Below are 10,305 nucleotides of genomic sequence, written 5' to 3'. Positions count from 1 at the left end.
TAGGGATCTCCCAGCCTAGCCCTGCCTCAGCCTTCTAACCGGCCCCTCTGCCTACCCTCTCTCCTCTGCACCTTCCATGTTCTTCTTCTAAAACACAGTTCGTGAGGATCACTCTCCTACTTAAACCTCTAGGAGCTCCCCATGGCCTGTAAGAAAATGTCCAGACTCCTGCTCTGTCCAGGCTCTTGCGATCTGGCTTCCCATCTCATCAGGTTACCTCCTCGCCTCCCAGCTCACAGCTCTCCAAACACTTTCTGCTCTTCTGAGTCTCTGCACATACTTTCCATTTTGTCTTGGCAAATTCCTACTCATTCCGCAGAGCCCAGTTCAAATGTCCCCTCTTTTCTGGGATTGTTTTCTCTCATCCCCCAGGCAGGATGTTTCTGTGCTCCCATGGATTTCATACACACCTCTTTTGTTTATGGCACTTACCCTAGGACATTTACAAGTCTGTCTTCCCCCACAAGTATTTGAGCTTCTCTAGGGCAAGGTCTGGTTTTTATTTGTCCCTGCACAAACTGGCCGTCTAATATAGGTCTGCTTGGTGAGTGACCAACTGGTGTTTCAGCTCCTCCAGTCGTGGAGAAATGATGTCTGGTTTCTGCCCCTGGGTCTGGAACATTCTGCCTGTTTAAAGACTGACTGGACTCTCTCACCACTGGGGCGGGCTTCTGCTTCCCTTCCCAACCCCAGAAGATCAGCTGTCTCTCTTTCACCCTGTTATTTGCTCCCCTCCCTACTGGGAAGGAGGGGACCAGACTCTCTGGAGACCCAAATCTAAGTCCTGGGCAGGGCTCTATTTCTCAGGAGCCCAGAAACATACAGTAGGGGGGAAGCTGCTCCCTCCTGCAGAGGCCAGGAGATACCCCACTTATTCTCGGACCCCACCACAAGTCAGTCCACCCCCACTGCAGAACTCACTCAGTCCTTGCTTGTCTAGCCTGGGGCTTGGGGGCAAAATCATAAATTTGGGAGACAAGAGGCGAGATAAAGATCATTTGTTGAAAATGGTGCCATCAATCATTTGCTGGAGAGAACACATCCACAAATTCCCCAAACCTGGGTGCTCAGCTCCCCCCACCAAGCTCCCTGGTGTGCCTCTCTCCCCACAAAAAGTGTAACCCCCCCTCCCCCCCAGACCTCCCTGGTCAGCTCCTTCTAGGGCCTGAGGTTGCCAGGTCAGTCTGTTTCAGCCCTTCCCATCTGCATTCTCAGAAAGCCCTCGGGCCCTCTCCTCTCCCACCTTGGAAGGGTCTCAGGATGCAGAAGACCCATCCCCCACCCTTCCTTGCCCATATTAATGATCACATTTCTGAAAGAGCCTGGAGGGGAGATTCCCAAACTCCTAGTTGCTGAGTTTCAGGCTGAGGATGAGCAGATAAATAATGGCTTGCCAAATTAATTAATTATTTTATTAGCCTGAGTAATTATTAATCAGGTCATTAATCACCCAGCTGTGCACTATGAATGGTAATTGCATGGTGGCGGTGGTGGGGCAGCCGTGGAGCAGGTTATGGCTCCAGGGTCTGGCAGCATCTGGACCTTCTCCTGGCCCTGGGAAGGTTCGGGAAGGTTTAGAGGCACGATCTTTTCCCCCTACCCTCACAACCATGTTTAGAGATTAGGAACTGAACAGGGTTTACCTGGGTCCCTTTGCAAGGGCAGGCACCAACCTCATCCTTCTCCTCCTGACTTCCGAGGTTCAGACAGCTGTGGGACGCAAAGGCAGGCACACGCACCCAGAAGTGAAAGGGAAACGAAGAGAACTTGCACTTGCAGTCCTAAATGTGCCTGATGTTCAACAGTCTCCGTCCGGCCTGTCAGTCAGTTGACACATAAGAGCAGTGCTGGGATTGACTCAAAGTTCTGCCTTTGAACCTGATGCTCTGGGATGGTGCGGATGCCACCAAAGAGGAGGGAGAAAGGCCAAGGTAAGACGCAGTCAGAGGAGAGGAAGGAGGAGGGCAGGATGGAAGTGGTTCTTTACCTCTGGACTTGGAACCCTTGCTGCTCCAGCATTTATTTTTCTCTTGCTGGAGCAGCTGGTTTCTTGTGTGCCCTCCTTCCCGCACAACCTACCTACTCAGGACCTTCTCGCTCCTGTGGTTTGCGGTGGGCCCCAGCTTCTGAATCTTTCCCCTTGGCTGTTTCCTGGGACTTTGTCTACTGCCCCTATGGAGTTTGGAGGGAGGGGAGATGGGACGATAAAGGGAAGGTGAAGTGGTGGCAGATTATACTTGCCCTTGACACCGGGAAGTCGTTCTGTATCATCTCCGTCTGCTTGCTGTTTAGAGATCCTATCAACTCCTAACCTAACCCTGGGCCCCTTCAGAGAGCCGTAAGCTCTCGTTCCTCATGTTGTCCCTCTCTCAAATCCTCTTTCTCCCTGAGTCAGGTGTTCCCAGGTCCCCTTCCCTTCCCCACTCACTTGGGGAGGGGTCCGTGACTTTGTTTTTAAGCATCCCTCTCTTAGAGCCCATTTCGCTTCTGTTTATGGTAAATTTCACGCTTTATTTACAGAAGGTCCCGCTTTGTTTATGACCTGCTTGGGGTCGGTTTCATTTCTGTATCTCCAGTCTCTTTCCCATGCCCTGTGTGTTTATTCCTCCCCTTGGTGCCCTTCTTTGCAGGCCTTTCCTTAGGACCCCACCCTGAGAGGGTGCAGGGGAAGGGAGGGCCTGGGTCTGAGAACCTGGACTCTGCCACTTGAGGAGATGATGGGGCTGAGAGGGGGCTCTGCGGGGGGGGGTGGCTCGGACTCGTGGTCTGGGGAGTTGAATGTAGGGATACCTACTGAGGAAGAGGAACCAGTTAGAGGGCCCCTGGGTCCTGAGAAGGCCTTTCAGGAGAAGAGGCCTTACATGCCCAGGCCACTTGGTTGGGGCGCAGGCTGCCGTGAGAATATGGACCCCCATACTCCTCTGGCCCTGGCCTCCTGGAGCGCCTGTCCGTTGCACATCCCTGTTCAGTGTATCCTCACTGCAGAGCTCTGGGGGCAGGGCNCTCCTGGGGTGTCTAGGGGCACAGAAAGAGGGGACCACAGCCCTGCAGCCCTTGACGTTGCTCAAGGACTTGTTGCCGACTTTGAGAAGTGCAGCATCCCAAGTCCCCTGAGATGGACCAACCTTTGCATGAAATAGTAGTGGGCCAAGTGGGTGGGTGAGCGGAGGGTGAGAGATCTGGGCATTCTCAGCACCACGGGGTCAGGAAGGGGAATGCAGAGCCCAGTCTCAGACAGAGTTACAAGTTCTTCCTNGGAGGAAGCAGGTTCTCTGCTCTTCCCCAGCGGCGGCCGATTATCCCCAGGAGTTGTTCATCGCAGCCAGTTTCTGAGTATTATCTGGAAGACACTCCGGGGAGCCAGCTCCGGTTCTGCTGGAGTTTTTATCTTGCCTGTAGACAGACTCAATTAACCTCTTCCCATCGTCAGCGTGTGTGTGCGTGGGGGGGGCACCCTCCTCCCATCCCTGGAAGCCCCCCTTTCCTATGTCTTTGGGGGCATCCCAGACANATGCTGGGACATGCTGCAGAGGAGGAGGCATCTTGTATTTCCTCCCACTCTCTTCCCCTGAACCATCTCTCTGTGTCTGGGAAGCCCTTCTGCAAGGCCTTCCTTCATCTCTCTGCCATTCCAGTTCATCTGCCCAAACTTCCTTAGAACACAGGCATTTTAGGGGCGCCTGGGTGGCTCAGTGTTTTGGGAGTCCGACTGGCTCAGGTCATGATCTCGCGGTTCGTGGGTTCGAGCCCCGTGTCGGGCTCTGTATTGACAGCCAGCTCAGAGCCTGGAGCCTGTTTTGGATTCTGTGTCTCCCTCTCTCTCTGACCCTCCCCTGCTCATGCTGTCTCTCTCTCTCTCTCTCTCTCAGAAATAAATAAAACATTAAAAATTTTTTTTTAAAAAGAATGCAGGCATTCTAGTCCTTGACTCCGATTCCAAATCCGCCCTGGGCTCTATCGCCCTTGGTCCTTTTATGGATTCTGTAGAGGTTTTTCCAGAGGCTTGGAACGCAGGAGAGAACCTCCCTGCCTGCCTGGGCTTCCTCTCCTTTCCGAAGCTTCTGGTTTCTAAGCAGCAGAAGGAAGAGGAGTGTGCAGTTCTCCCCATTGCCAGCAGAGGGCAACACACTCAAGCCCAGGCAGAGGGTGTGGAGGTGAGGGGTCTGAGGTGGGGGCCCGCTGTGAGAAGAGGTGGGACAGGACAGAGGAAGCTTGCAGCATGGACACTAGCTTGGGGGCAGAATTAGCGGGAGATTCCTAAGACCACTAAATGGGGTGGGAATCTTTAGTTTTTGCCTGATGTACAAACTCTATGGTATAATATTGGCTACAATTTGGGGCTGGCTCTTTATAACATGTCAGATTCTCAACATAAGCACGAGGTACTATTATTTTCATTTTACAGAAGGCTAAACTGAGGCTTGGAAAGGTTAAATCCTATGAAGGCCTGTGTCCAAGGTCACACTACAAGGAATTGGCAGACCTGGGATGTAGTGGTCTTGGGAGGTGGCCCATACAACGGGGGTCGGCCTCCTCCCCCAGACAAGCAGTAAGGAGCCTGGAAGGGGCCCTGTGGCGCCCACTGGGCCCCCTCCTTCCGGCACCCAGCAGGGTTCAAAGGAGGGGTTGGGAGGCTGGGCGGGGGACCCCTGCCCCCACAAGCCTCCCTCAGCCTGGCCAGATGCCTTTGGGGCCTGGAGACAAGAGCTGGAGAATGGGGCTGCCATAAACAGTGTCCGGCCTCACCGTGAGGCTGTAAAACCAGCCGGGCAGAGGCTGGAATGTGGAGGGATCCAGGAAGGATTTTCCGGCCTGGGTCTGGCCTGATAGCATCTTTGGGGCCCTGGGGTCAAAGGGGAGCCCGCCTCCCTCCCCTCCCTCTCCTGGCCATCCTGCTGTCTCCATACCTACCCCTCCCCTGCCCCCTCCCCTCCCACGTTCCTGTAGCTGGGTCCCTGTGTCTCTACCTCTACTTGGTCCCTCTCAGCCCCTCTGGGCCTTGGTATACCCCACCCCCGCCCCGCCCCTGTGAGCCCGTTGGCTGTGTAATTTTGAGACTTCTTTTTTTTTAGCCTCACTCCCTTCATCTGTAAAACGGGGAATAGTGCTAGTACCTATCTAGAGGGTAAATGAAGTAATATTTGTAAAGCGCTTAGAACAGCGCCTGGCTCGTATTAAGCGCTGTTAATAAAATAAAGATCAATGTGTCCCTTCCGGTTTTCCTTCCTGCCCAGGGATCCGGGTGTGCCAGTGGGCCTTCTTCTAATTTCTTCTCACAACCTTCCCTGGGATCTTGGAAGGGCAGCCGCTGAGGGGAAGGGTGGCTCTAAGGACACGCTGCATTGCTGGATGTGCCAAGAGTCCCCGCCCTAGGCCTGGCTCTGCGGGCCACGCAGCCATCCCTCCTCTAGCCAGCAGGGGGCAGCAGATGCCTGGACTGTGTGCTGCGCAGGAAGGGGCGTCCCCCAGCTACCTGGCCCTGCTGAGGGAAGGGGCCAAGGAGGGTGGAGAGGGGAGCCCAGTGGTTGTGCGTCTGTGGCACGGCCAGGTGATTCCTGGGTGCTTCCCTCCTGTCCATGCCTCTCTGAGTGTGAGGGGGAGGTAGGGAGGAGGGTGTCTTTCCCTGTCCCTTACTGTGTTGTGACAACATGTGGGGGCAGGTGCATGCTTTAGAATGTACCGGAACCACTGAATCAGCATGGTACAGCCCGAAGGCACTCTGATATTGTCTAATCGTCCAATTCTCTTCTTCAGACGAGGATGTTGAAACCCAGAGAGGGCAAGCTACTCGTTCATGCTTGCACAGTGAGTTTGTGGCACGGCTTTCAGACTCCCACTCTGTTGCTCTGACGAGTGCACGCGTGTGTGTCAGCATGATCTCTGTGTGTGTGCTGTTCTCGTCAAAACTTGGGCTTCAGGACAGGTGCCTGCTCAGTTCCTGGCCCCCGTGGCTGCCTCTGGGAGGTGGTCCTGCCCGCTCCTTCCCTGGCTCCCCTTCCAGAAGGCTCTGCCTCAACCCTTCCTTCATGGCCAGGAGGAAGGTTTGCCTTCTTCCCTAGAATCTGGATCTCCAGACTGGAGCTCCTGTAATCATAACAGTAAAAACATTTGTAGAGCCACGTGCGTCCGATCATTTAATTACCTAATCCTTCAACAGCCTTATGAGAGAGGCACTCCTGACTACTCTCACTTTATATGCGAGGCCACAGAAGCACAGAAAGGTCAGAGGCCTGGCCCAGGAGCACACAGTGAGCAGGTGACCAGGCTGTCCCAAGGAAACTGGGAGCGCTGAGCAGAATGTATCACACAGTGGCCCCAGCCCCGGCCCCACTACTCTGACGGCTGCGTGCTCCTGGAACACCGAGCGCTGTGCCCAACACTTCTCTTTGACCATGGGCTCACATCCCCATGACAACCCTGTGAGGTCGGTTTTAGCATCTCTGCTTTGCCGAGAATAGCAGTGGAGTGAGGAGGCAGAGGAGCCTTGCCTCTGTCTGGGCCCTGTCTGGCCCCACGTGAAACCCACACACTGGGGCGCCTGGGTGGCTCAGTCTGTTAAGCGTCCGACTTCGGCTCAGGTCATGATCTCGCAGTTCGTGGGTTCGAGCCCCGTGTCGGGCTCTGTGCTGACAGCCAGCTCAGAGCCTGGAGCCTCTTTCAGATTCTGTGTCTCCCTCTCTCTCTGACCTTCCCCTGCTCATGCTGTCTCTCTCTCTCAGACATAAATAAAACATTAGAAAAAAATAAAAAGAAAAGAAAAGAAACCCACACCCACACCCTTAGCCGTTCGCTGCCATAGGGCTCTCAAACTTTACATCACCTGAGGGTCTTGTTAATAGTCCCATTCAGGAGGTCTGGGGCAAGGCCTGGGATGCCACATTTCCATAAGCTCCTCAGGATGGTGCTGATGCTGCTGGTGCCTGGATCATACTTTGAGCCCTAAGGGTCTATCTCCTCCTGATCTCGCCATTATTGGCCTCGGTGTCCCCATCTGTAAAAGAAGAGGCTCCCCAAGCCCGGATTCTTAGTTCAGGGACTTTCCATCCCCACCCCCCCATTACCTTATGTTATCACTAAGCATCGCCACACCATGCCCCAGTGTGGAGGGTGTCTTGAAGACCTCCTGGTGTGGCCTGTTTTCTAGTAGCTGGGACAACTAAGGCCCTGGATGGGGGGGGTGGGGGGAGTTCTTTCTCAAAATTGCAAAGCACATTCGTGGCAGATGTGGCACTGAAACCCGCATCCCTGACTCCCAGTCAAGTGCTCTGCGCTCTTCCTGAAAGGGCCCTGGGTGCTCTGGGAATCCATAGGGAGTCCAAACCACTGGGCAGCGCAAGGGCTGGGGGCTCCCACGAAGGGCCGCACGAGCTCTTATTAAGGGCGGAAGCTTTAAAAGGGAAACCGAGGTGCCTGGAAGCAGGTTGCCCTCCTTTCATTGGCGCCATCCTGTCTGCCTTGACCTCTTTCTCCTCCTCTCCTCCCTCTCCGCTTCCTGCTGTCCCTACTCTATCTTCTCGCGCCATCCCAGCCCGCCAGCACCCAGAGTCACCAGTGTGACTTGGAATGGTCACTGACCAATTGGCGCGGACAGCCCCACTCTCCCTTTCTCCGGCTCAATTTCCTCTTCTCCTGCCCCGTGCCCTCCAGCAGCCCTTCAGCGGGGACAAGCCCCCGGCGGCTGACCCAGGGGGACCTGCCTGTCTGGGAGGGTGTAGAGAAGGAAGGGGAGTCCCCTCCAGGCTGGGATGGTCCTCCTGCAGAAGCTAGGCCACATGGGGGCCCCCCAGAACTTCACCCCTGCATTCAATGGCGATATTCAGGTTGGTCTCTCTCTTGGCCCACCGCAGGGGGTGCGGAAGAGCACCCCACAACCCTTGGTCTTGTCACGCTTCTGACACTGTCTGGTCTCCGGAGGGGTCTGCCGACCTCACATGTCTATCTGGAGGATGAGCGGGCCAGCCGCCCGCCAAGGAAGCCCCATCGCAGAGCGAGGGCCTGCTGCTCTCTGTCGGTCCCTGCACGAGGCTGAGGAAGGACTGACAGCCAGGGCGCCTGGTTCCTGGCTTTCTGCAGGACTCAGACCAGAGGGAAGAGGAGCAAGTCTCCTCCTGGCCTTTCCCCAGGGACTCTCCGGAAGTTGCTGTCCCCTGGGCAGAGGCCAGGAGGGCTTGACTGACGGCGTCATTCATTCTACAAACGCCTGTTGAACACTTTCCCTGGCTCAGGTGCCCGGCTGGACACCATTACTTGGGCCCAACTCAGGTGCTGGTGAAGAAACAGGAGGGGTCAGTTCCCGCGCCAGAGAGAGTGGAAGGGAGGCCTCAGCCACATCAGGACGGAGAGGCAAGGCCAGGAAGATCTTTCCAGAGTTGGGGACTGAGGAGGCAAGGAGAAGCGGGAGGCCCTCGCTGCCAGCACGTGTGGGGTCCGGGGTGCAGACGGTGACTCGGGCAGGCGGCTGTGCTTCTCTGGGCCCCATTTCCCTTCCTGGAGGATGACAGTGTGAGACAAAGTCAGCCGTTCTCAGGGGCTGACTCAGAAACACTGGGGGGCTGGCAGGGGGCTCGGGGAGGGTTGCTGGTTAGAATCCAGATTCCCGGGCCGCTCTCATCCAGGAGCTCTGGGGTCTGGGTCTGGGGTCTGTTCCCCTAAGCCTGCCGAGGTGGTGCTGATAGGCAGCCGGCGACGGGGCATGGGGCNCGCTGGCCTGCAATTGGGAGGAAGCCCCTGTGCTTGATTCTTGACAGTGCTGGAGGCTGGCTGCCTTCACTTAGATCCCCGACAGGCACTATTCACCCCGGGAAAGGAATCCAAAGCCCACAGCTGTTAAGGGAAACTGTCCTGAGCTTTGTAGGTCCGCGCTGCAGGCCTAAGGCTTTTTTTTTTTTCCTCCAGTCTGTCTGTGCTTTGTGGAGAAGACACTTCCCTTCGCCATCTCCTGCCACGCCCCTCCCTCTTCCTTTCCTCTCTCTTCCTATCAGTTCCGTTTCTAAGAATCTAAAATATTTTCAGAGGATGTCCTCATCGACCTTTCTCTGGGAACTCTGCCCTGTCGTTTGCCCCAAGTCCCTCTTCCAAGCTGCGTCCAATATTCCCAGCTCCTTCCTCATAGATGGGGAGAAGGGAGGGTCCTCAACACCACTTGCTGGCCGTCACCTGTCTTATCTGACTTCCCCTGGTCTCCTGCTCCCTCCCTCTCACCCATCCATCCTTCGTCTTCAGGGTTCAGAATTATTTGTTTGGTGTATAATTGAGGCCAAGAGCCCGAATGATCCCCAGGGAGAAATCCTCTCCAATCGCAGCAGGAAGGATTGAGGTTAGATGCCTGGAAGAACTTCCAAATAGGCAAAAAGAGCAGTCTTGGAAGGGAGCGGTGGGTCCAAGAGGAAGCCTGGTCTTTGTCCAGGTCTATGACCCTCTTCCTCTCCCTAGTTCCTCCTCTTCGCATACCCTAAGTACCTGTCGGGTGACTCTGCCTGACCTCTTCATGGACGTGGGGGAAGGGCTTGGTGGTCATGGGTTCCTCAGGGCACCACGGGTACCCCTCCTACCCTGGCCTGGCCCATCAGCCCCTGCTCTGGGACCTGTGCTCCAGCCATTCCCCCATCACGGCGGGTCTGCCGGGGGGCGGGGGGGCATCCTCTCGGTGGAGCCAAGAGTATGAGGAGCTGTGCGCCGGGGTGTGTGCACACGCCTGGGTGTCCCCGCTTGCGGTTTTGCATCAGCCCTTGCCTGGGAGCTGCAGAGGCCCTTCTGCTCTGTCCCCACCCTGTCCCTGGGGTTGGCCGGTGGGGGTGATGAGCTTGGGGCTGCAGATTGGGCCTCTCTCGGAAGGTGGGGCACCAGGAGTTTGCCCCTCCTGGGTCCGAGCTCCCCCACCGCGGCTGCCTGGCTCAGAGGGCTGGGGCAGCCTGAGGCCCGGCTGCCTGTCCTGTCTCCGCATGGCCACAAGGGGGCTCCGGGACCAGGTTTTTCTTTCTTCCGCTGGAGCTGCAAGGATTCCCAGCAGCCCCTGAATCCTGAGTTTTTCTGGAAGTGCTGGCCATCCTTCTGCAACGACCACTGAAGAAGGGTCTCTGCCAGGCTGGCTGGGAGGCCACCGGAGGGGCATGTAGCCTTTACCCTTCGGAGTCCTATTCTAGAAGTACCCCTTTTCTCCGTCAGGAAATCTTTCCGGTTGCCTACCCTCCATCTCCACTGCTACTAGGGTGGAAGAGACAGGGCTCAGTGAGGCACTTAATGCAATTATTTATTTATTTATTTATTTATTTATTTATTTATTTATTTATTTATTTATTTATTTTT

The sequence above is a fragment of the Crocuta crocuta genome, unplaced genomic scaffold, assembly GCF_008692635.1.
Source record: "Crocuta crocuta isolate KB4526 unplaced genomic scaffold, BGI_CrCroc_1.0 scaffold30, whole genome shotgun sequence".
NCBI lineage: Eukaryota > Metazoa > Chordata > Mammalia > Carnivora > Hyaenidae > Crocuta > Crocuta crocuta.
This window is presented reverse-complemented; position numbering follows the sequence as displayed.